General features: G+C 38.1%; 1 long non-coding RNA gene, 1 other non-coding gene and 1 pseudogene across 2 annotated transcripts in view; 1 reads left to right on the forward strand and 2 right to left on the reverse strand.

Moving 5' to 3' along the window:
• LOC143667357 (uncharacterized) overlaps positions 1–25,656 on the reverse strand; it is a 120,592-nt gene that overhangs the window by 69,932 nt on the left and 25,004 nt on the right. Inside the window, exon 2 of the long non-coding RNA XR_013168007.1 lies at positions 13,405–13,530. This is a non-coding gene — a long non-coding RNA (uncharacterized LOC143667357). The remainder of the gene's footprint in view (positions 1–13,404; positions 13,531–25,656) is intronic.
• TRNAG-UCC (transfer RNA glycine (anticodon UCC)) lies at positions 15,030–15,101 on the forward strand. The gene has a single exon. It is a non-coding gene; the product is annotated as a tRNA-Gly (tRNA).
• On the reverse strand, positions 23,869–24,365 carry LOC143666609 (mitochondrial import inner membrane translocase subunit Tim17-A pseudogene; annotated as a pseudogene).

Below are 25,656 nucleotides of genomic sequence, written 5' to 3' on the forward strand. Positions count from 1 at the left end.
AGTAAGGGCAACCTAAAGGATAAAAAACGAGAGAGGGAAAAGAATATACAGATCTGACAAATAAAATCCAAAAGGTAAGATGGCGGATTCAAGAAATGCCTTTACAGTAATAACTTTGAATGTTAATGGACTAAACTTATGAATTAAAATACAGATTGGCAGAATAGATTAAGCAATATAATCAAGCTCTATGCTGCTTATAACACAAGGATTCAAATATATTGAAAGTGAAAGGATAAAAGAAGAGGTTCCATGCAAGCTGTAACCAAAAGAAAACAGGAATAGCTATACTAATATCAGACAAAATAAACTTTAAATGTAAAGACATCAAACGAGACAAAGAAGGACACTGTATATTAGTAAAAGGGACAATGAACCAAGAAGAAATAACAATAATGTCTATGCTCCCAATCAAAAAGTGTTGCTTCCTGTGAAACAGAGCTCGAAGGATATTAAAGAATGACGAGAAAGGAAGAAAGGAAGGAAGGGAGGGAGGGAGGGAGGGAGGGAGGAAGGAAGGAAGGAAGGAAGGAAGGAAGGAAGGAAGGAAGGAAGGAAGGAAGGAAGGAAGGAAGGAAGGAAGAGACAGGATCAGGGGGTCTGAAGCTTAACTTTAACAAACAACAGACAGCTTTATTCTTAACTAGTTCCTGCTTATATACTGCAGCATGCATGCATTTCCTGAGGGAACAGAGAGCTTATCTTTCTGTGCTCTCTTCCTTCATACTTAACATAACCATTTGGGGTAAACATTCTCTTCCTCCCAGACTGCTCTACATAACAATCTCCACAGTTTACTGCCGCCATCCTGAGGCCAGCTGCTCCCAACAAATTCTGCAGGTCTTGTTTTAACCCTTAGCTCCTACAAAATAGCTCCAAAGTACATGAGACAGACATTGGCAAACTGAAGGGAGCAATAGATGTTTCAACAGTAATAGTAGGAGACTTCAATACACTACTCTTCCCTATAGATAGAAAAACCAGACAGAATATCAACAAGGAAATACAGAGCATAAACCGTTTGATAAATAAATTAGACCTAACAGGCATATATAGGCCATTAACCCCCAAACACCAGAATATACATTCATCCTTACTGCTCATGGAACATTCTCCATGATAGATCACATGCTGGGGCACAAAAGAAGTCTCTATAAATTTAAAAACATTGAAATTATTCAAAGCACTTTCTCTGATCACAATGGAATGGAAATCAATTACCGCCAGAGAATGAGAATGTTCACAAATATATGGAGATTAAATAATATTCTCTTAAACAATGAGTACATCAAAGAAGAAATTTCTAGAGAAATCAGTAGCTATCTGGAGACAAATGAAAATGAGAATACAACATATCAGAATTTATGGGCTGTGGCAAAGTCTGTGAGGAGAGGGAAATTTATTGTCCTAAATGCCTATATTAAAAACAAGAAAGAGCAAAAATCAAGGACTTAACTGCTCACCTAGAGGAACTTAAGAAAGAACAGCAAACTAGACCCAAAGCAAATAGAAGAAGACAAATGCAAAGATTAAAGGAAAGTTAAATGAATGGGAGAACAAAAGAACAAAAGAAAGAATCAATAAAACCAAAAGTTGATTCTTTGAAAAAAAATCAATAAAATTGATGGGCCACTAGCAAGGTGGACAAAGGAAAAAGAGAGAGGATGCAATTAAACCAAATCAGAAATGAGAGGGGTGTCATTATCACAAATTCTAAAGGAATAAAAGAAATCATAAGACTATACTATGAACAACTATATACCAACAGACTAGACAACTTAGATGAAATGGACAAATTCCTGGAAATACACAAACAAGCAACACTGACTCAAGAAGAAATAGAAGATCTCAACAAGCCAATCACAGGTAAAGAGATTCAATTAGTCATCAAAAATCTTTCTACGAAGAAAGCACAGAGCCAGATGGCTTCATAGGAGAATTTTATCAAACATTCCAAAAATAACTAATATCAATCCTGCAAAAATATTTCCAAAAACTTGAGGAAAAAGGAACACTACCTAACTCATTTTATGAAGCTAACATCACATTAATACCAAAACCGGGTAAAGATGCTACAAGAAAGGAAAAACTATAGAACAATCTCCCTAAAGAACATACATACAAAAATTCTCAACAAAATATTAGCAAATCAAATCCAACAGCACATTTAAAGAATTACACACCACAACAAAGTGGGGTTTATGCCAGGAATGCAAAGATAGTTCAACACAAGAAAATCAATGTAATACAGCATATTAACAAATTGAAAGGGAAAAATCACATGATCATCTCAATTGCTGAGAAAGCATTTGACAAAATTCAACATCCTTTTCTGATAAAAAGGATGATTCCTACCTCAAGGAAGGAATCAAAGGTAACTTCCTCAACATGATAAAAGGCATATATGAAAAAGTCATAGCCAGCATTGTTCTCAATGGAGAGAGACTGAAAGTTTTCTCCCTAAGATCAGGAACAAGACAAGGATGCCCTCTGTCACCACTATTATTCAACATTGTACTAGAAGTTCTAGGGAAAGCAATCAGGCAGGAAAAAGAAATAAAAGGCATCCAAATTGGAAAGGAAGAAGTAAAACTTTCATTGTTTACAGATGACATGATACTATACTTGGAAAATTCTGAGAAATCTACAACAAAGTTACCTGAGCTAAAAAACAAATTCAGCAAGGTGGCAGGTTATAAAATTAAAGTGCAAAAATAAGTAATGTTTCTATACACAAGCAATGACTTAACTGAGGAGTCAATTAAGGAGAAAATCCCATTCAAAATAGCAACTAAAAGAATCAAGTATCTAGGAATGAACTTAACAAAGGATGTAAAGGACTTGTACACAGGGAACTACATAACATTGCTAAAAAGAAATCAAAGAAGATCTAAATAGGTGTAAAGACACATTCCTTGCTCATGGACAGGAAGGTTAAATGTAGTTAAGATGTCAATTCTACCCAAATTGATCTACAGAGTCAATATAGTACCAATCATGATTCCAGCAACCTACTTTGAAGACTTGGAAAAGCTAGTTACCAAATTCATCTGGAAGGGAAAGAGACCCTGAATAGCTAATAGCATCCTAAAAAAGAAGAATGAAGTGGGAGGATTAAAACCTATTATAAAGCCACAGTGGTCAAAACAGCATGGCACTGGCACAAAGATAGAAGCATTGACCAAGGGAAATGAATCAAGAGGGCAGAAATAGACCACCAAATATATGGTAAGTTGACCTTTGACAAGGCCCCCAAATCCACTAAACTGGGAAAAAATAGTCTTTTCAATAAATGGGCATGGAAGAACTGGATATCAATAGCCAAAAGAACGAAAAATGACCTTACACCCTATACAAAAATTTACTCAAATTGGATAAATCACCTAAATAGAGGAACCAGTACCATAAAGCTCCTAGAAGAAAATGTAGGGAAACACCTTCAAGACCTGGTAATAGGAGGTAGCTTCCTAAATTTTACACCCAAAGCACAAGCAACAAAAGAAAAAAATAGATAAATGGAAACTCCCTAAAATCAAATGCTTTTGTGCCTCAAAAGACTGTCAAAAAGGTGAAGAGGCAGCCAACTCAATGGGAGAAAATAATGGGAAATCACACATCAGATAAAGGTTTGATATCCATTACATAAAGAAATCATAAAATTAAACCACAAAAGAACAAGCAACCCAATTATAATATGGGCTAAAGATATAATAGACATTTTTTTTCTGGAGAGCAAATACAGATGGCGAAAAAGCTCATGAAGAGATGCTCACTCTCATTAGCTATAATGGAAATGCAGACCAAGACTACAGTGAGATACCACCTCACACCTAAAAGAATGGCAGCTATTAAACAAACAGGAAATACAAATGTTTGAGAGGATGTGGAGAAATTGGGACACTTATGCACTGCTGGTGGAATGGATAATGGTACAGCCACTATGGAAGACAGTCTGATGGTTCCTCAGAAAACCAAATATCGGGTTGCCCTATGACCCAGAATAGCACCACTTGGTATATACCCAGAAGAGCTGAAAACAGTGACACAAACAGACATTTGCACACTGATGTTCATGGCAGCATTATTCACAGTCACCAAAAGATGGAAACAATCCAAGTGCCCATCACCAGACGAATGGATCAACAAAATGTCATACATACATATGATGAATATTACGCAGCAATAAGACAAAATGATGTCCTGAACCATATGACAAGATGGATGGGCCTTCGGGACATAATACTGAGTGAAATAAGTCAGGCACAAAAGGATAGATACTGTGTGGTTCCACTTTTATGACCATGGTAAAGGTAAAATCAGAAGGTTATAATATAGAATATAGGGAACCTAGAGATACACAGAAACTTGATATGGATGAACAGTTAGTTAATGAGGTTGAACTTCCTTGTAAGGGCATAGATAGCAATGAAGGAAGTTCACCAGTGGGTCTATAACTAATATTACCATATTTAAGGTGAACATAATTGAAAGAGGTGGTATAGACTCATGTATTCCACCGATTAACACTACAAATATAAATAAGTCCTTGCATGAACTACTTCAAAGTTATGAATCTGGTACAAACTGTATAATTTCAGAATATAGGAAGAAAAATGCTGTTGCATGCTATGGAATATACCCATATACCCAATAAACTATGTTTAACAGGAAGACATCCACAGTACCATAACAATAACAGCGGTATATGATGGGGAGTGGGACAACAGTTAAGGAGAGGTTTGGATTTTCTATTTGGTGGGGGTGTGTTCCTTTTGGGAACAACTAAATTATCTAAAGTTGAGAGTGTTGTCGGACTGTTGACTTTAGACATTATACATTATATATGAGGCCCAGTAGAAGGAGGTGGCTGAAAGATGCACTAACTGAGAAGTAGATTGGCAAATGATGGTGTAAATGTATGATCAAACATGATGTTGCTACAGAAAGGAACAAAGTTGTGAGGCATGCGACAATGTGAATGAACCTGTAGGACATCTGGTGAGGCAAAATGAGCCAGAAGCAAAAGAGCAAATATTGTATAATCTCATTTAAGTTTTCAGTACCTCAGAACAGCTAGAAATAAATATCTAAAATTATGGAATTGTAACCCATACCAAACCCTGAAATCTGTTCTACAACTAAGTGGTGCAGTATACTTTGAAATTTATTGCTTTTAGGTATATATGTTATTTAAAGAGAAGGAGGAGTATAACAGAGAAGATAGGATTTAACAAATGAGTATGACTGCTGGATCATTATATTGATATTTCTGTTGGTCTCCAGTGCCTTGGAGCTGGAAAACAAATGAAAAAAATCATGGAACTTTAATCCATACCAAACTCTAAAATATGTTGTATAACAACTTGTTAAAATGTACTTGGATCCACGTACTTCCCCGCCCCACCCCCCAGAAAACAAGCAAAACAAACAACAAATTCAACAAACATTGCTGCACTAATGGGATACTCATGTGGAAAAAAAAATAATGAAATGTGATCTCACCATACAGATTACAAAAAAAAAACAACTTGGAAATGTATTGCTTTTTTGTATATATATTATATTTCACAATTTTAAGTTTACAAAAAAAAAAAAAAAAAGCAAACCGGAGTTTGCTGAGCACATCCTGGGGGCTGCTGTGAAACTGTTTGCTGAGCTCTGTCTCCAAGACCTATTTCTGGTCCATGATGCTATGCCTGATAATCTCTGCCGGCATGGCGTCATCCAGGAACACCTGCAGGGGCAGCTCTGAGAAACAAGTCTCCACCTGGCCCTGGGCTTCATTTTAGACAGCTGGGCCAGGGTCCCCTGGTAGCTTTTGTACTCTGTGCTGCAGCAGGTTAGATTCTGCCCCTACTGGAAAGGTGTGCTCTCAGGCTGCACCTTCTCCATTATGGCCTCACTGATGAAGCAGGCAAGCAAGAGCCACTTCTTGAGCATATCATATGGGTAAAAACTCAGGAACTGGGACATAGCCCCATCCACCTCTACCTGGATCGAGTCCCACTGCAGTAGGCTAAGGAAGAAGTCCTACCTCCCAGAAGCTGTAGTCAATGCTGAACTCTGTCCCTTTTGGCATGCTCAGGATGACCACGATGACCCCTTTGAAGAAAAGGCACTAGGCAAGCTCAGGATCCATCGGCATGGTGGCCAAGGGGCCAGTGGTGGGTGACCAGAAGAACCCTCCCTCTTCCTTGTCTTCCAGAATCTCACTCCCATCTTGTCCCTTGCCTTAGGTACCCTGGAAGCACACCAACCCTGTGGTAATCTTGATCTACAGCTGGAGTGGCTTCTAGTTTGCAGTTGGGTTTCTCTAATGTAAAGAAGGGCACACAGAGGTTCCCAATCCTGTTAAACTTTTTTCCTCTCTGCTTCCTATCTTTCTCGAGAGAGGTTATGCTGTTCGGGATCCAGTTACCTAATTGTCATTTAATGTATATGAAAATGTATGAAGTTTATTTTCATATACATAATAATATATGAAAATATAAACTTCTATGTACTGCATACACTGCACATAGTGTGCTGGGAAGTGTTGCATTCAGTAGATTGTACGCCAGCCGATACTGTGGTCTGAAGGTTTTTAATGCAATAGCAGCTTGTGCTGGGTAACTTGGACGTGAGCCAAAGCACTGGTGGTGGCGGTGAGCCTCATAAATTAGTTCTGATTGCTGTTTGGCATTTCCAATTTTCAATACAAAAAAGTCCACCATATGATTTGTATAGCTTCTTTCTGGAAGAATTACATTTGACATTTGCATTAAGTATTATAACCATGTGACAACACATTTATCCACCACATATAATCTTTATCACAGCTAATTCTATTTAACTGGCTTCTTTGTTCACCTTTCTACTTCTATCAAGATTTTCCCTTCCTAAATATCCTTTTTCTTCAATTAATTTTAATTGTATAGTAAGACATGGATGCATAATTCAGATTTAAAAATTAAAACATTTTAGGTAAGGTTAAAGCCACTTTTCGCCATCCCCCTCTGCATCCCAGTTCCCTCTCTCCCTCTGCAGACATTACAGCTCTCTGGTGCGCATGCTTCCTCTCCCTTTCTTATGTGTCAGTTTAAAAATATGGTATTGCCTTTTACAAAAATGAGATCACACCGTACAATTTGCTTTTTTCTCCCACCTAGTAATAGGAGCTGTAACCATACATCTGTTTTAAATTGCTGTATAAAAATTCTTTAGAATGCACACACCACAATTTTCTGGCCGTAACCCAACAGATAGATATGTGGGTTGTGCTGGTTGTTGGCCATTATAAGCAACGTTGCGATGAATATCCTCCTACATGTCTTCCTGTGCACTTACGCAGGGTTTCTCCCGAGTAGAAACCGAGAAGTGGAGCTGCTGGGGGCAGCAGACATTTTCTGTTGTTGTTTTATATTTCTAGAACTGTGCTCTCCAAGCTACATGTAACTTTTAGGCAGTTGAAATGGGGCAAGCCTGACTGGGGAAGTACATCTGTAACTTTTAAAATTTTAATTACAATTAAAAAACTGAAGCAGTATGAAATATTTCTCTGTTAAATTCAATTTTGTTTCAGTAGGACATTTCACTATTATCATAGCATCACATGAAACACATTTCCTATTGCTGTGCATATGCCAAGCATGCATGTGATTTCTAATACTATACATTAGCACATCACTGATCAATTCCATGTTTGTGGATTGATTCTGTTCCAATGATTTCTTTTCTGCTCATTGATACAACGCTGGAATGTGTTTACCTGAATACTTGACGCAGACAGCACGCGTTGCAGTGATACCTTTGTACATTGCAGCTGGTGATTAAATCAAAACATGTATGATTCTAATCATAATGAAATATTTTTCTATGTATGAACACATTTTTAAATTTAAAATAAAGGCATATTATTGACACAGAATCAAATTAGTACAATACCAAATTAGTAACAATCATGAAAGAGACTGAAAGTATGCCACAGATTTCACAATGATAAGCAATTGCAATTTGTTGTGGCAGAGCAAATAAAAAAGCTATTTGTTGTGGAAAAGAAAATTTAAAATATAAAGTGGCAAATGTAGGGAATTTGATAAGAAATTTCCTCTTGACGTTCGAAAACAAAACCAATTGGATTAGTTTACCTAAAATCAAATAAAATGTTGAACACAAAAAATTTAAATAGGCTTTAACAGGATCTGAGATTGTAATTTTGGCCAGCTCTAAAATGGCTTGTATCCTTGCACACAAACACACACACAAAAAAAACATTTTAGATGGAGAGATGATAAAGAAATTATTTAGTTGTGAAATTTTTGTTAGAAAATTATGAAAGCAAGATTGCAAGTAATATTTTACAAAAAGTAAACAATCATCAAAGTATGCCACCAAATAATTGCCCATAGACTAAAAGAAAATATCAAAGAGAAGTTGACTCAAAATGTGAAAAATAGCACACTTTAACTGTCATGCCATAGAAGAGACACTGCCCAATTAATATTGTGAGTATATTTAGTCTCAAGGGACTTTCAAAATTCTGAAACAAACGTCAATTCACGGCCTAAAAAAATAGATTTTTAAAAATTCTTTTACAACTGACAAAGAAGAATTTCAGCTAGATATGAAAAATTAGTGTCTATCATGCCAGATGGTGCACCAGCTATGTTTGGTCAAAAAATCCAGATTTATTGGAATTTTAAAACAAGAGACTGATGTTTCCCTTACTGCTTTAGTCCACCATATGATACATATGGAAAATATTTGTGCTCAGATTTCAGAAGCAGACTTTATGAAAAGTTTCATGGATCCAGTTATTAAAATTTTTCAATATATACATGCAAATGCTATGAATCATCATCAATTTATGGAACTTTGATAGAAACAGAAGGCAATGAATGCAACAATCTTGTGTTCCTTGCAGTGTTCACTGGTTAAGTTGAGGAGGAATTTTTACAAAGGTTTAACTGTTCTGTTAATTCCAATTCAAGATTTTCTTGAAACAAAAGGAATGCTTGCCAAATATTTAATAATCAAATACAAAAATTTTGGTGTCATTTGTGTTTTCTCACTGATATCACACTGCATAAGAATGAGATAAATTTGAAGTGCCAAGGAAAGAGAAAGCTTACTTGTGATTTAGCTAGGTAGGTAAAATAATTTACCATGAAGTTGAAACTTTTCATAATCAAATCAACAATAATGATTTTACACATTTTCTAACATGAATCAATATTTTAATTGTAATCAACAGCATTCTAGAAATTGTTTGCAAAAACTTCAAGACAAATTTGAAGAACGATTTGTTGATATTGATCAATTTAGAGTTACTTTTCAATATGCAATACCCTTCTACATTCGATGCTAATAATACAGAGTTCACACAAAAGTTAGTGAGTTTACTTAACTCGGGCAGTCAAAGTTTTGAAACTGACGTGCTTTTCTTCAAAGTCAACATTTCTAAAAAAGATGAACCAGCTTTGTCATTGCAGAAGTTAATATTAGAGAAAAATTAAATTTTGGCACTTGATTCAGTCACTGGAAAACTTAAAAGTATGTTTGGAACAATTTGGTTATATGATTCTACTTTTTCAATTGTAGATATAAACACAGATCAAATATTTCTGATGAAAATTGAGCATCTGAATTGAAATGCTTCATAAGTAGAAAATACACCCAGGATTTCAATTGTTATTAAAATAATCACAACAAAAGTAACATATATCCTTAATAATTTTTATGTTGATTACTGTTGACATGATAATAATTTGGAAATATTGGTTTAAATAAAATATAATATTAAAAGAAATTTCACCGGATGCTTTCCTTTTTAAAATGAGCATTTTAAATCACATACGTGGCTCCCATATTATTCTATTGGACAATTCTGATCTCGATTCCCTCTCTTCTTATTAGCACCAAATCTCCCTCTGGGAGAATTACCCACTGTGATTATGTCTGACAAGGGAGCAATTTAGAACACTTGCCTCCTGTGCTGGTTTCAGACTCTTCTGTACCCCCAGAAAAGTCACGTTCTTTTAATCCAATCACATGAGGGGAGACCTGTTGTTGGGTGAGACCTTTTGATTAGGTTGTTTCCAAGGAAATATGACCCTGCCCATTCAAGATGGGTCTTGATCTGCTTGCTGGAGTCCTTTAAGAGAACTCAGAGAGTTTAGAGAAGCTTAAGAAAAAGCCCCAGTAGAAGCCAGAAGGACAAACAGGAGCAGTGCTGGTTTGAAAGGGTTATGTGACCTAGAAAAACCATGTGTTAATCCTGATCCACCTGGGGCTCTTTTAATCCTTATTCAGTACTACAGGCTGGAAACTTGATTAATTATCTCCATAGAGATGCAGCTCACCCAATGTGGGTATTAACCTTGGATTAGAGGAAGATGTGACTCCACCCATTCCAGGTGGGTCTTGATTAGTTTACTGGAACCCTTTAAAAGAGGAAGGATTTTGGAAAAAGCAACAGAGCCACGAGACAGCCATGAGACGAGAGCCATGAGATGAGAAAGCCACAGGAACCACGAGAACCCATGCAGCCAGAGACCTATGGAGATGAAGAAGGGACATGTCCCTGGGGACATTTCATCTTCATGAAACAAGAAGACTGGAGAGAAAGCTCACAGAAGTTGCCTTGTTCCAGTTGAGAGAGAAACCCTGAATTTCATCGGCCTTTCTTGAGTGAAGTTTAACCTCTTGTTTGTGCCTTTATTTGGACATTTTTATAGATTTGCTTTAATTGGGACATTTTCTTGGCCTTAGAACTGTAAACTTGCAACCTATTAAATTCCCCTTTTTAAAAGCCATTCTGTTTCTGGTGTATCACATTCTGGCAACTAGCAAACTAGAACAGGAGCTGGAAAAGTCACGTTGGAACCAACCCAGGCGAGAGGGGTCAGCAGACATCACCATGTGCCTTCCCTTGTGACAGAGGAACCCAGATGCAATCGGCCTTTCTTCATTAGAGGCATCTTGTTGATATCTTAATTTGTACATTTCTATGGTCTTAGAATTGTAACTTATAACTTAATAAATCCCCTTTGTAAAAGCCAGTCCATTTCTGGTATATTGCATTCCAGCAGCTTTAGCAAACCAAAAACAACCCCCAGAGGCAGATCCAAGACACTAGTTGTGAATTTGAGCAATCAGATGCATATTCCTTGGACTTTGAGTCTGTAATAAGTGGTGCAGAAACCAAAGGATTGTTTGGAAGTCAAATTCAACACAGTGGCAGTGTGTGGACCAGACTTAAGTTCCCTAAACTGCATCCCCTAATGGGGATGGGGTGAAGTGAATGTGGAGAATCAAACAGAATGCCTACTACATAAGTGTAGTCAGGGAAGAAGCTAAATCAGGGAAAGATGGCATCAAGCATCAAGTCTGGATGCAAGAATAAGCAATAATTCTGGAACCAGGAAGAGGAGAAAAGGGTGAGTTGTAATAAGAAGTCTGAACTAAGAATGACCAGATGCAGGCAGTTACTGAAGGAAATGATATAAAGTAAAACATCAAGGTAAGGATTCCATGCCTGCCTTATCAGCAGCCCTACTCAGAAAACTATTCTGAGTCTGGGAGTAGAAGACCTGAGTTAATAAGAAAATGTATCCTTTGGAATCATCAATTTCATGGTAATCATGAAGGCTCTAGTGAGGATTCCTGCTGACAAAAGGAAAGGGGTGACATGATCCCTTTCCTCCTTCCTTCTAGTTGGGGGAGGGAGGTGATGCTGTGGAGGAGGAATGGATGGGTTCTGCCCATTTTCTGTTCCTTCATTATACTTCTTCCATAGCCAAGGTCATGTGGCTCCCAGCAATGGGATGGATCCAAAGGGATATAAGGATTCAAGAGCTCAGTTCCTCTGACTATTATTTCAGTTTTCACTAAGGGTCCAGGTTTGTAACAGCTCCTGCAGTCAAGTCCTCACTTGATGCCCTAGTTCTGGGGGCACTTCTCTTCTTCACTTCCATGGTAAGTAAGTAAGTATTATCTTAATACTTACTCAGGATGCAACTTGCTCCTTCCAGAGGCTCAAAATGTTCCTTGAACCTCAGCTCCGTGACCACAGCCCTACTCTCTGACCAACAACTGATGCTCACCCACTTCCTGACGTACCTGGAACCTGGGTGAACCTAAATTTTCCATTGATTTCTCCCAGCATCCCATGCTGCAACAACCCATGACACAATTGCTTGGTATATTAGAGTCACGCTATCTACCTAAAATGACAATTCTTTTGACACTCTGTTGTGTTTGCAAATCTGAGCTTCCTCACTGGACCTTCTCCTAGAGCCATTTCCCGGATTCCTTCCTACGTTTCCATTAATCCCAGAGTGTCTGGTCCTGTCAGGAGTTACAAGATCACAACCATTGATTCAGATAGATCCTCTGGATGACTGTTCCCTCTTCTCAGACTTCCCTGCCTGGAATGCCCTTTCTTCGAGGGAACCAGTCAAATTTAGCCTATCAATATACACTTTTCCAGCTTTTACTTTGATTAATGCTATTTCAATTAAGTAATTTCCTCCCATTACCCCTAGATTTCTCTCCTGTTATTTTTTCAAGATACCAGCTTCTCTGGTCACCTTTCTCTGACTGAATCCCAGGAGGTCAGGAGCATTTGCTTGTTTAGTGTACTTGACAAACCCCAAGCGCCGAAAATGGTGCCTAGCACATAGTAAGTGCTCCATAATCATAGAATGAATGAAAAGAAACTTTGACTCAGACTCCTCAGAAGGGTCAATACGCATTGATTAATACCCATATTTACATGTTACACACGGAACAAATTTTACTTATAGTATCATAGATAGCTTTTGTTTTACCAATACTGGACTTAAGAACATCCCTTAATATAAAGAAGCAAGAAAGTAAGAATTCTCTTTTCCTTCCCAATCTGATATGGATTTCATGTCTAGTCTCCCTTTTCCATCATCACAGCTGACCAAATTTACCCTGCCCCTAACACAGGTGATGCCACATTTACCCACCAGACCCCATCAGAACTCTACAGAAACCTCCTAATTAGTCTTCTTGACTTCCTTTCTCCCCAGTCCCCGATTTTGTTCCCTACAAGTGGCCGTTGGCATTTGTAACACTGAATTGCACTGGAGAAAGAGTGGGCAGCAAAGCAGCTGGAGGGTGACTCACCACCAGGCTGTCTGAAGTAGAACATGATACGCCCAGAGATAGATCCACTTTCAGAAAGTGAGAGCTGCCAGGGTGTCATGATATATTGGTCTTTGTCTTGGGATAAGAGGAGTTTCTCATCTCACTCTTTTTTTCTTGCTCAGATTTGAATTCAACCCCATTCAGCTCATCAGAATTTTGAACTGACTTTTCCCTTGGTCTCCTACTTGGAACCCCAGGCAACTCTGGTCTGGATGGACTGACCCGCGGCCCCAGAGTGGGTGATACTACCTGTTCCATTCCTCGGGCAGCAGAATGTCGTGAGAGCCAGAACACCTGGCTTCTAGGCCTGGCTCTGCCACTAGTTGCATGACTTTAGGCAAATCACATCACCTCTCTGGGCCTCAGTTTTCACACCTGAGAAATGAAGGGGTTGCATTAGATTAGTGATTCTCCACTGTTTGCTTTTTTTTCCCTCCCAAGCATAATCAGTGATGTGTGAGACACACCTCTCAGACCCACATTCATATGTGATTACTAGGGTGCTAACTCTAATTTCATCCCTTCCTTGCCACTCAAGAAAGTCTATCAGAATCCAAGAGGATGATAGAGAAATTTAAATATATTTTCATTTACATTTTTTAAAAAGCCTTCAATCCTGGTATTTTGATTATGATAGTTATACTTATTGAGGATGTGATCATCTATATCAGAATAAAAACACATAAATAAAAGAGAAAGCAAGAAAAACAAAAACTCATCCCTTCAATAGTGCAAAATGAGCATGAGATGGGAAATGGGGTCTACTAATCCCTCCAATGGTCTCCGCCCTTGTAAACCTACCCTACTTTCAGGTTCGCATTGGGCTGAGAGTTATACTAATATTGTAAGACAAATATTTTTTATAAAGAGCTCCTAAACCAATGTGCCCAGCTCACGTTCAACAAAAGAAACAAAGATCTCCACTTACACTGGAGAAAAACTTGATAGAAAGCATATCTCCAGTGTGGCCCATTCCTTATGGATTTTCAGAGGTAATTTTGATTCTGTGAAATTTTTTCCCTCTACGCTGGCTTACTGGTCCTCATTCAAGCCATGGATACTACAGAATTCTAAGAAGTCTCATTTACGGTTTCATGAGTCACCGTTCACAGTGGTTTGTTACATGAACCAAGGTTGAGAGCTGCTTGAGGAGGCTAATGTTTCGCCCAGCTCCACACTGCTGGGGAACAGCCTGACTTGGCCTACGAGGATGCACCTGACTTCCCTTCCTAGTGTCATTTTTCTACACTCCTTTAAGAGGAGTGATCCGTTTTGCTCTATCAATCATTTTTTATTAACAACGTTTCCTATCTTTTAGTTGTTATCCCTTTTCTCATTGTAAGAAAGATTTCTCTTGGGCACACTACTTCCTCCCTGTGTATTTACACTCAACACATCCTATCCAACCATCGTTCTTTCTGTCAACCGTCTCTGACTTCTCTCCTACCTGATAGACCATACGCTGCATGAGGGCAGTGATTGTACTACGTTGATTCACTGCTCTACTTGAATAAATGAATGATTAAATGAATAAATCAATGAGTGAACCTATTCTTGTCTACTGATTTCCTCCTTTAGCATGTAAACATGTTTATCTTTCTTGCCTTTTACTCACACAAACATGAAAAAGCAAAACTAACCCAATGTACATTCTCTCTTAACTTTCAGAGTCAGAGTACTTAAATATTTATCAACATTCACTGTTTAGAACTCCTCACATCCTATTTCTCCTCAAATCTCTGTAATCTTCATCTTTTGCCACCAGTTGCTTCCACCAATGCCATCAAGGTCCTACATATTGCCAAATCCAAAGGACACATTTTTGGTCCTTTGACCTGATCTCCTAACTCTAAACATTAAAAGTCATTGAGGGTGCATGGGTAGTTCAGTGGTTAGAATGCTCGCCTTCCATGTGGGAGACCTGGGTTCGATTCCCAGACCATGCACACACACCCCCCCCAACAGTCATTGAATAACAAATGTATTCTTATATAAGCAGAAAGGAGACAGATATTATTTTTGAACAAGAGAATGACAGTTAAAATGGCCATTGCTTTACCGAACAGGTTGGGGTTAAAGTAATCCAGAACATAGGGGTAAGGAAGACAGTGTCTATATTTTAGAACCACACATACTCTTTGAGACCAATAGAAGAAAGCTTTATTTGATCTGGAACTGAAATTTTCTGTAGTGCACAATCTAATTCAACCTATCTGTATAGCTCATTTGAACAACTGAAACACAAAGAGTGCAGAATGAGAAAGAGGTCCTTTAATCCTGTATAGATTACTGTCATGCCTGGATACATCCTAGAGTATATTAACCAGATAATCAAAAAGTATTGGCAAAGTCCTCTGAGGGAGGGGAGAAAGACTATGGAACTATTAAACCTTACCATCAGGGAATCTCCAGATACTGTACCAAACTTTAGGGACACCCAAATCAATAGGCCATGCCCTCGATCATGAGGCTTACTCTTGTGAAGCTTATATAGGTAGCATAAAGCTTAGACTGCCTATAGGCATGCCTAAGAGTTACTTCGGGAGGACCTATGTTGTTGCTTGGATGTGGCCTCAGTCTCTCTAAGACCAACTCTGCAGGTGAAATCATTGCTCTTCCCCCTAAATGGGACATGACATCCATGGGTGAAAGTCTCCCTGGCAATGTAGGATAGGGCTCCCAGGGATGAATCCAGACCTTGCACCATGGGATCAACAATTACATCCTGACCAAAAGGGAGGACAGAAGTGTAATTAATAAAGTATCAGCAGCAGAGAGGGTTCAAATAGAGTCCAAGAGGCTACTCTGGAGGTTACTGTCACTCAAGCTTCAGGTAGACCTTGCTACTTATCATAACCTGACAACCCCCAACCAGGACCATTACAGCCAATCCTAAAGATTATTCCTGCTATTGCATGCTATGAGCTATGTTCAAAAGGAAACCATCAGTACTACCACAGCAACAGCAGAGGTAAATAATGGGATGAGGGACAAGAGTTAAGAGGAGGTTTAGATCTCCTATTTGGTGAGGGTGTGTTTATTGGTTTTCTGCCTCTTGGGAATAATGAAATTATTTAAAATTGAGAATGGCAAAGTTAGGGCAATTTATAAGATTCCACAAGGGTTCCATGCACTAGAGTAACTTTCCGGAAATCTACAACCTCCAGATGGGTCCCTGGTCCAGATAAGTCCTGAAACCTAGCCCAGCCTCTCCAGAACATCAGATAGTTCCATCTCCCTACCTCATATTAGTGACAGATCCTTCCAATATAAAAAATTTAGAATTTCCATAGCTCAAACAACCCCAAAGAGAAGTATGGAAAGATCAAAAGTGATGGTGGAATTATACATAGAAGACAGGACTTAACAAATGAATATGAGTGCTGAATCATTAAAGTGATATCTCTTTTAGCCTCCAGTATTTTAGAGCACTTAGAAGTAAAAACCTAACACTGTGAAATTGTAACTCATGTCAAAGTCTGAAAAATGTTCTACAACTAATTGTGGTGCTATGCTCAGAAATTTTTAGCTTTTTTGTATATATGTTATTGTTCACAAAAAAAAGAAGGAAAAACAGTCGATTGTGATGATGAAAAAGTATGTAAGTCCTTTAGCCTCCTATATTCTGGAGCAGTTAGAAGCAAAAATATGGGAGGATTGTATGGTAGCCCATGACAAACTCTGGGAACGATCCTGTAACCATTTTATGAAGAGTGCTTTGAAAACTACTGCTTCTTTATTTCTTTGCTTTGTATATATGCTATCCTATACAATTAAAAAAAAAAGTAAAAGAAGTAGCTGTTGCTTTAGTTTCCCCAGGGTAATCAGATTAAGGAAGACTAAACGTAAAATCATTTAGGGCTTATAGATATGCATTTGTTTATTCATTTATTCATTCACTCAAACACATGCACATACAACGAATCCTTTCCGTGTGCCAAAACTTTTGTAACAGGTGCTGAGGATGTAAACACAAATAAGACAAAGTAGCAGTTTTCAAGGGATCCCTCTGGTGATTGTGCCATCTTGCAGTAAGACAGATAATTTTGAATTTTTTAAAAAATAAACCTTTTGGGCGGGCCACGGTGGCTCAGCAGGTAAGAATGCTTGCCTGCCATGCCCGAGGACCCGGGTTCGATTCCCGGTGCCTGCCCATGTAAAAAAATAATAATAATAAAATAAGCCTTTTTGTTTTAATTTTTTCTTTTTTTCACATGGTTAGGCACCGGGAAACAAACCCAGATCTCTGGCACCACAGGTGAGAATTCTGCCACTGAGCCATCGTCACACCACCCCAAAACAAACCTTCTTATTGACATGTAACATGTGCATAGAAAATTCATGTATCATAAATATTTAGTTTGATGATCTTTCACATAGGTGTTAATAGCACCTAGATTAAGACACAGAACATTATCAGCATCCTAAAATCCCCCTTCTAGACATTATCTCAACTCAGCAGTAATCCTAATTTATAAGCATTCATAAATTTGGTAACGAAAAATTAAAGAACAACCTGCCACAACTATGAATTTATCCTAGTACTGTAAAAACTGATTAATATTTACAATTATATTAAAAATACTACAAAGCGAGAATGATAGAGGGAGAAGGGCTGGGGGCACAAATGAAATTAGAAGGAAAGATAGACAATAAAGTCTGAGATGGTATAATCTAGGAATGCCTAGAGTGTATAATGATAGTGACTAAATGTGCAAATTTAAAAATGTTTCTGTATGAGGAAGAACCAAGGAATGTCAACAATGCAGGGTGTTGAAAACAGATGGTAATTAATATTTTAAAACTTTAATGTATGTGTGAGACAAGCAAAAAAATGTTTATTTCATACAAAAATTTATATTTTGACTAGTGCATTTTCTAATACAATTTATGTGAACAGCTGAATCAAACACCATAGATGCCCAGATAAATTCCATAGCAATTTGAACAGTGAATAGGGAAGTATTTGCAGAATCCCCTAGGGGGAACAGTGAGAAAGGGGGAAAATTCAACTTCCCCAAGTGGAGAATTCTTGATATTCTCACAGGCAGTGGGGACAGCCAAAGCAATAGGCCAAACCTCCAATCTTGGGGGTTGTTCATATGAAACTTAATCCCGCAAAGGATAGGCTAAGCCTATTTAAAATTAGGCCTAAGAATCACCTCCAAGAAAACCTCTTTTGTTGCTCAGTTGTGGCCTCTCTCTCTCTCAGCCTACACAACAAGCAAATTCACTGCCCAACCCCTCTCTACGTGGGACATGACTCCCAGGGGTGTGGACCTTCCTGGCAACATGGGGCAGAAATCCTAGAATGAGCTAGGACTCAGTATCAAGGGATTGAGAAAATCTTCTCGATCAAGGGGGAAGAGAGAAATAACACAAAATAAAGTGTTAATGGCTGAGAGATTCCAAACAGAATCTAGAGGTTATCCTGGAGGTTATTCTTATGCATTAAATAGATATCACCTGTTTAGTTAAGGTGTAATGGAGAGAATGGAGGGAACTGCCTGAAAATGTGGAGCTGTGCTCCAGTGGCATGTTTCTTGAAGATAATTGTATGATGATATGGTTGTCGAGTGTGACTGTGTGGTTGTGAGAGTCTTGTGTCTGATGCTCCTTTTGTCTACCTTGCTGACAGACAAGTAAAACATATGGATTAAAAATAAATAAACAATGGGGGAACAAATGTTAAAATAAATTTAGTAGATTGAAATGCTGGTGATCGGTGAAGGGGAGGGGTAAGGAGTATGGTATGTATTAATTTTTTTCTGATTTCTTTTCATTGCTTTTTCTGAATTGATGCAGATGTTCTAAGAAATGATCATGATGATGAATATACAACTATGTGATGATAGTGTGAGTTATTGATTATATAACAAGAATGGAATGATCATATGATAAGAATGTGTATGTGGTTATGTATCATAAATAAAAAATAAATTAATTAAATTAAAAAATACTACAAAGCCCTACAAATTTTATAAAAATCAAAAATTTAATATTACAAAAATAGAACAGTGATTGGTTTATGGTAGGCACTCAGATATTTCTTGAATGAATGAATGAAAGTGTATTAATATATTAAATCACCCCAATAGGTCAAGTAAGAAAAAAACAACTACATCATTTCACCAATAAATGCTGAAATTAAAATAAAAATATCAGCATCTAATCCTGGTAAAAATCCTTGGCAAGCATTAAAGAATGTTTCCAACCAAACCCTCTCTGCAAACCACTGCAATCTGGCTTTTGCTGGCACCACACAATCAAAACTGCTTTTTCCCAGCCTATCAGTGTCATTTCTATCGCCAAATCCAGTGTAGTTGGATGGGGACCAATAAATATGCAATAAATTAAGGAATGAATGATAAAAGGATCTCAGATCAATAGTCAACATCATGCTTAGCAGCAGAACACCAGCTTGTCTTCTTCAAGTCAGAAAGAAAACCAGGATGTAAGCCCCCTTTATCATTTCATATTTTTCTGAATGTGCAAGCAAAAGTAAAACAAAACAAAAAACATGAAAACAAAACATAAAGGTATAATGAGGAGACAGAAATTATCTTTCTTTGCTCAGAACCTATGAAAATCATCCAAGTTCTTTCTGAAATAATAAGAGAATCTGGAAATTTATGAAAAAAAATACACAAAGATCAACAGTTTTTCCAAAATAACAGCAAATTGAATGTCTACACAGTGATGGGTTATGAGACAATTGAGGAAGCAAAATACAGAAAGGCACAGAATGCCATGAATAAGTAAAACAATCTAGGTGAAAGGTACAGAGTTCCAGCACAACAGATTAAGAAAGGAAAAAGTTATACAGTGAATAAGTTTTTCTTTTCTTCCAATTGGCTAAAGGTGAAATATAAATAATGCTTAGGTTGTGAAATTTACATTTAAATCCTAGGTGAATGACAAGGTTTCGTTAGTTATCATTGATGGATCAAGTGCAACTTAAATATGAGCGCGAAAGGGGTAAGATTGCTAAACTGGGGACTGGGATTGCCCCACTCTGGAAAGCACATTCCATTTTCTTGGTGCAGTTGATAACCTTGGATGGAAGTTCCTGAATTTTTAACCTCAGTTGACCTGAGATGACAATTCTGCTTTCTTAGTAGGGAAGTGACTTGGCAAATGTGGGAAAGTGTAAAATCAAGTTGTAGAGGTGATGGACAAATAAGTCAACCTGTGGAGGTAATACTTTTATGTTAGATTCAGCAATAAGCGTTCTATAGTCCTTGTGATAATGTGTGGTTTTGCATATTATTTGAGGTGTGTGACATACCTGAGAGAATCTGCTCTATTAGATGAGCATTTATTTATTTAGACATGTATTGGTCATGATATTACACTGTGCTAGGCACTGGGCACGTGGGACAAAGTCTTAGCCCTCTTGGGCTTAAATTCTAGTTTGGGGCACACAGAAAACAAGTAAACACATAAACAAGTAATGAGACTTTAAAAAGTGATTGGCACTACAAAAGATATAAACCTAGTTAAGGTGATAGACCGCAGACCTCGCTGAGGAGACATTTGAGCTAAGATCTAAGATGTAAGAAAGAGCAAGACGTGAAGATGTGGAGGCAAAGCCATGCATGCATAGGAAATAGAGAGTATAAAGCCTGGTGTCTGCAAGAACCTGTGTGAAGGCCACAGTGGCTGGAAAGAGTGAGTGAGGGGCACGAAAAGGTCGCAGAGCAAAGCAGGTGCCTGGACCCATCGAGCCCTGTAAGCTACATTCTGGAGTCTGGGTTTTATTAATTATTTTTTAAATATTTTATTGCGGTATCATAGATAAAATACAAAATTTCCATTTTAAACATATTTGAGTATGCAATTAATTACGTTCACAATGTCATGCCATCATCACAACCCTCCATGTTCCCTTGACCCTGTGAATCCCTTCTTGGGAGGGGCAGAGCTGGAAGATGGTCAACGAGAGGCCCTCTAAAGCACAAATCCTCAGGAAGGCGCCCCTCTTGTCTGGATCTGAGGGCGATACTGGAGTGGGTTAAAGGGAGAAAGGAAGAGTAGTATGTGGTGGAGAAAGCAAATATATACAACTTCTGAAGGAATATATACATTCAGCTGGAGGGAAAGGTAAAGCCAAAGAAAGTTTTATTTTATCTGTGTTTTTTAAAAAGAGAGGTTCGTACTGCACTCTTGAATGCTGATGGAATTATTCCGGAGAGGGAAAAGTTGATCATGAGAAGACAGGTGGATACTATTAGGTGCAGACCCTTTGAGCAGGTGAGAGGGATGGGATCCAAGGTTGGAATGGAAGGGTCAGCCTGCAGAAGGCCATGGTCAATTCATTAGCTGGAAGAGGAGGAAAGCAGATGTAGGTTATGCAGGTTGGTAGATCTGACAGTGGGAAGGAAAAAAATTATTCTTTTCTAACTGCTTTTATTTTCCCAATTAAATGCCAAGTGAGATTACCTATTGAGAGCAAGGAGAGGAAAGCTGTGAAAAATTTATCTGGGAGCACAGGAAAGGAATCTTATCAGAGAACTGGAACATTAGAAGTCAATGCTGGAGGGCGGGTAACGGTGGCTCAGCAGGTAAGAATGCTTGCCTGCCAAACCCGAGGACCCGGGTTCGATTCCCGGTGCCTGCCCATGTTAAAAAAAAAAAAAAAAGTCAATGCTGGAAACTCATTGGCAATTTGTGGACATAAAGTTAAAACAAAACCAATAAGCACAATTGTGTGTGTTAATTCCTCCTGCTACTTTCCGTCCCCTGGAAACAGACAGGTGAAGTAGACAGAAACTTGGGTTAAAAGAGTTTGAATGACATAAGAGGATGTGTGACTTTAATTTAAAATAGCTGAAGGAATTTGATTGGTTTAGCCTGAAACTGAATGTTTAAGAATTTCCAGATTAGTAAATAATTTCAGACTTATTAGTTGGTAAGTAGTGTTAAAGATGCTTAGCGATTTTGTTAGATTTATGTCTGCCTTGTCAGATGTTTGAAACATTTAAGAGGTTCAAATTTGTAATTATGCTTAAAATTGTCCAAGCTAAGAAGAGGTATTAATCAAGTTTATAAGTGATGTTAAATATTTAGGAGAATTTACAGTATCAAATTTATAAGCCAATTTTGCATTATACAAGAACAAATAAAACACTAGTTAACGTTAGACAAGATTTACTAGATTTATAAATACAAAAATATGATCCCTGAACGTGTGTTAAAGACTTAGGGAAAACTAGGTTTCCAGAGTTACAACTTTAATAAATTGAGCATTAGTTAAAATACAAGTAGCTGTCAGTATACTCTTCCTGCACAAAGGCTCAACTTCAGGTGTTAAAAATGTGGCTGTTATCTGTGAGATGCCATCTTAGGCTGCCAGTCTCATTATTTCATTTTCTAAGCTTGGGTGCCTACCTCTCCCAATCCCCTCAAAACCCACAACAATACAGAAAAATAACTACCATACATTTATATACAAATTATATGCATATAAATATAAATCCATACTTGCTAAAAGGCAAGAAAGAGTCCTATGAGAAATTGTGAGGAATTCCTGCTAAGATAGAATATGTAAGGGCTTAAATCAATGGCAAAACCAGGGTAGAGAAACTTGATGCTGAAGACTCTCCAGGGAAGGCAATTCTTCCCTAAGAAGCCTCAGAGAAATCCAAGTTTGGAGTAAGCAAATGTGAAGAGTGAGAGAAGTCCGCAAGGGGAGTCTTTCAGGTAATTAATTACAGGGGCTGCTTTGGGGCTGGCTAAGTCATAGACAGCCCTTGTTCTTCCAGGTGGACAAAGCACCCAGGATAAACACGCTGGGCCATTGTTGTTGTTGGTGCTGAACTATGGCTTTATTTATTTATTTATTTTTAACAGTTTTATTTACACATTATACAATCCATCCAAAGTGTATAATCAGTAGCTGTTGGTATCATTACAGAGTCGTGCATCCACCACCATAGTCAATTGGAGAACATTCTCACTGCTCCAGGAAAAAACAAATCCCATACCTCTTAAACCACCCCCCATTACTGATGCTTAGTTTTGGTATAGCACCTCTGTTACCATCGATGAAAGAATATTACAATGCTACTGCTAACTATAGCCCATAGTTTGCAGTAGGTGTATTTCTCCCATATACCATTCCCACATTCTAGTTCATGTAAGAACTTTCTTATTTTGTACAATTAACCATAGTCATCACATATAGCAGATTTTGTTGTTATATAGGCCCAGATTTTTATCCCCTAGCTTTCCTTCTAGTGACATACTTAACCCTAGACTTCCCCTTTCAACCATACTCCTGGACTTTTTTTTTTTTTATCAGTTCCAGAAGTTTTGTTCGTTTCAATAACAGAACACATAAAACCAGACAGAGAAGTCCCCAAGAAAATGTTTCACTGGCCTTTTGGGCCTTCATCTAAATACTCATTAGATTTCCTTTTTATGATGTCAGACATTTATTCTTTTTTTTTTTTTTTAATTTTTTTATTAATTAAAAAAAATTAACTAACACAACATTCAGAAATTTATTCTTTTTTATCACAAATGCAGTCCAGCTGTGAATAAGTAAATGTATTATCTTTTAAGTTCTCTCCCCCACTATGTTCCTTTAAATAGGAAAAAAGTGTTAAATGTCTCTTCATAGCCCATTTGGCCATAGATGTCCCACCTCTTCTGAAATCCTTCTTGAAATACAGTTCATTCTGTTAAAGAAATTCTGGAGCACCAGCCCTATTAATATTGTTGATAGTCTCCAAAAGATGAGGATAGTAACTGAGTTGAAGACAACTAGGGGGGGGCGTCAGCAAACTGAGGACCACTGGGAAGCTTTGTAAAGGCAAATCTTGTCAACAAGATACCAGCTCCTTCAATTAAAGCTAGGAGAATGCCATTGCAGCTGACCCCACCACGGCCACTGGTCCATTTCTTGCAGCCAGTATGGCTCCTGTTAAGGCACCACTTGTGCTGGAGTTCCAGGGACCTTCTTTTCCTCTAACTTGAACCATACTGCAGTCCATCATGGAAAACAGGCCTCCCCAAACTGCAAAGCTACCTCTCAACTGTAGAGCCCTGGTTTTAATAGCTGTTAAAATCCCTTGTAGTTTGTGGCCCACTCCCACTGGAGAGTTGTGAAAACCTTTGAGAATTGTGCCCATGGCACCCATTGTAAAGATTTCTCCATAGTTGTCCACAGTTCACCAGGGGCAAGGCTCCCAGGCATACTCCTCCATCTTGACTGCGCCAACGCAAGCAACGCAGGGCAAACTGGGCCTGGACTACTTTTTGAACAAATAATTTGCCTGGGGAAGACTTTGAACTTGAGGTGTGGTCTGGATGGGAATGTCCCCCTTAGGGGCCCGAGGTTGGGGATGAACAGGAAGGATGGGTCACCAATGCTTGCTTCGGGTCACAGCCACCCACGTAGCTCTCCACAGCGGGAGACTTCAGAGTGGGCATGAGGGCTGAAGGAGGTGTGCAATGCCTCAGATAATATTTAGCTACCAAGAAGAATGCAGAATCTCACATCTGGAATAAAAACTACCTGGTCTGGCAGCATATCTACTCTGATCCCTTATGACCATAGGAATTGGCTCTTGAAGTAATCGTCGGGATTCTCATTTAGTCTGATCCTACAGCTCAAAAACTTGGTAAGACTTATCGTTATTTTTAAATGTGGTATGTGTTTGTGAAAAAATAAAAATCTGAAACTAGAATTTCATCACGTCCAAAACTGAATTATCCACAGACTCCAAATCTGCTCTTCCTTTGGAATCCCTTCTTTTTGTTAATTACCTCATCCTCCAAGTCAGGAACCTAGAGTCATCTTTTAATTCCTTTCTGTTTCACCACCATGCGTACTCTTTCCCTAAGAATGGTTATTTCCATCTCCATGCCAGATATCAGATCCACCACTGATTCCTAAACTTTTAATTTTGAGATAATTTCAAACTTACAAAAAGAATACAAAACCCATATAAAGAACCCCAACAATCCCCCTCACTCAGATCCACCAATTTTAACATTTTGACACATTTGCCATATCAGTCTCTCCTCAATCTCTCAATCTCTCAATCTCTCTCTCTCTCTCTCTCTCTCTCTCTCTCTCTCTCTCTCTCTCTCTCTCTCTCTTTATCCATCTATCCATCCATCCATCCATCCATCTATCCATCTATCTTTACTTTAGGAATATCTGAGAGTAGATTGCATACATCATGCTCCTTGAACACTTACTACTTCCATGTAAATTTCCTAAGAACAAGGATATCACTTATGTGTAAGCACCTGAAGTACAGTTATCAAGTTCAAGAAATTTAACATTGATACAAAGTTTATAGTCTATATTCCAATTTTTTCATGTGTCTCAATAAGGCCCTTTTGGGCATTTTCTCCTCCCTTACTACATGCAATCCAGGTTCGTTTATTACATTTAATTGGCATTATCTCTTTGGTTGCACTTTTTAAAAAAATCATGGAAACATATGTACAACATAAAGTTTCCCATCTCAACAACTCCCAAGCATA

This window comes from Tamandua tetradactyla, chromosome 23 (assembly GCF_023851605.1).
Source record: "Tamandua tetradactyla isolate mTamTet1 chromosome 23, mTamTet1.pri, whole genome shotgun sequence".
NCBI lineage: Eukaryota > Metazoa > Chordata > Mammalia > Pilosa > Myrmecophagidae > Tamandua > Tamandua tetradactyla.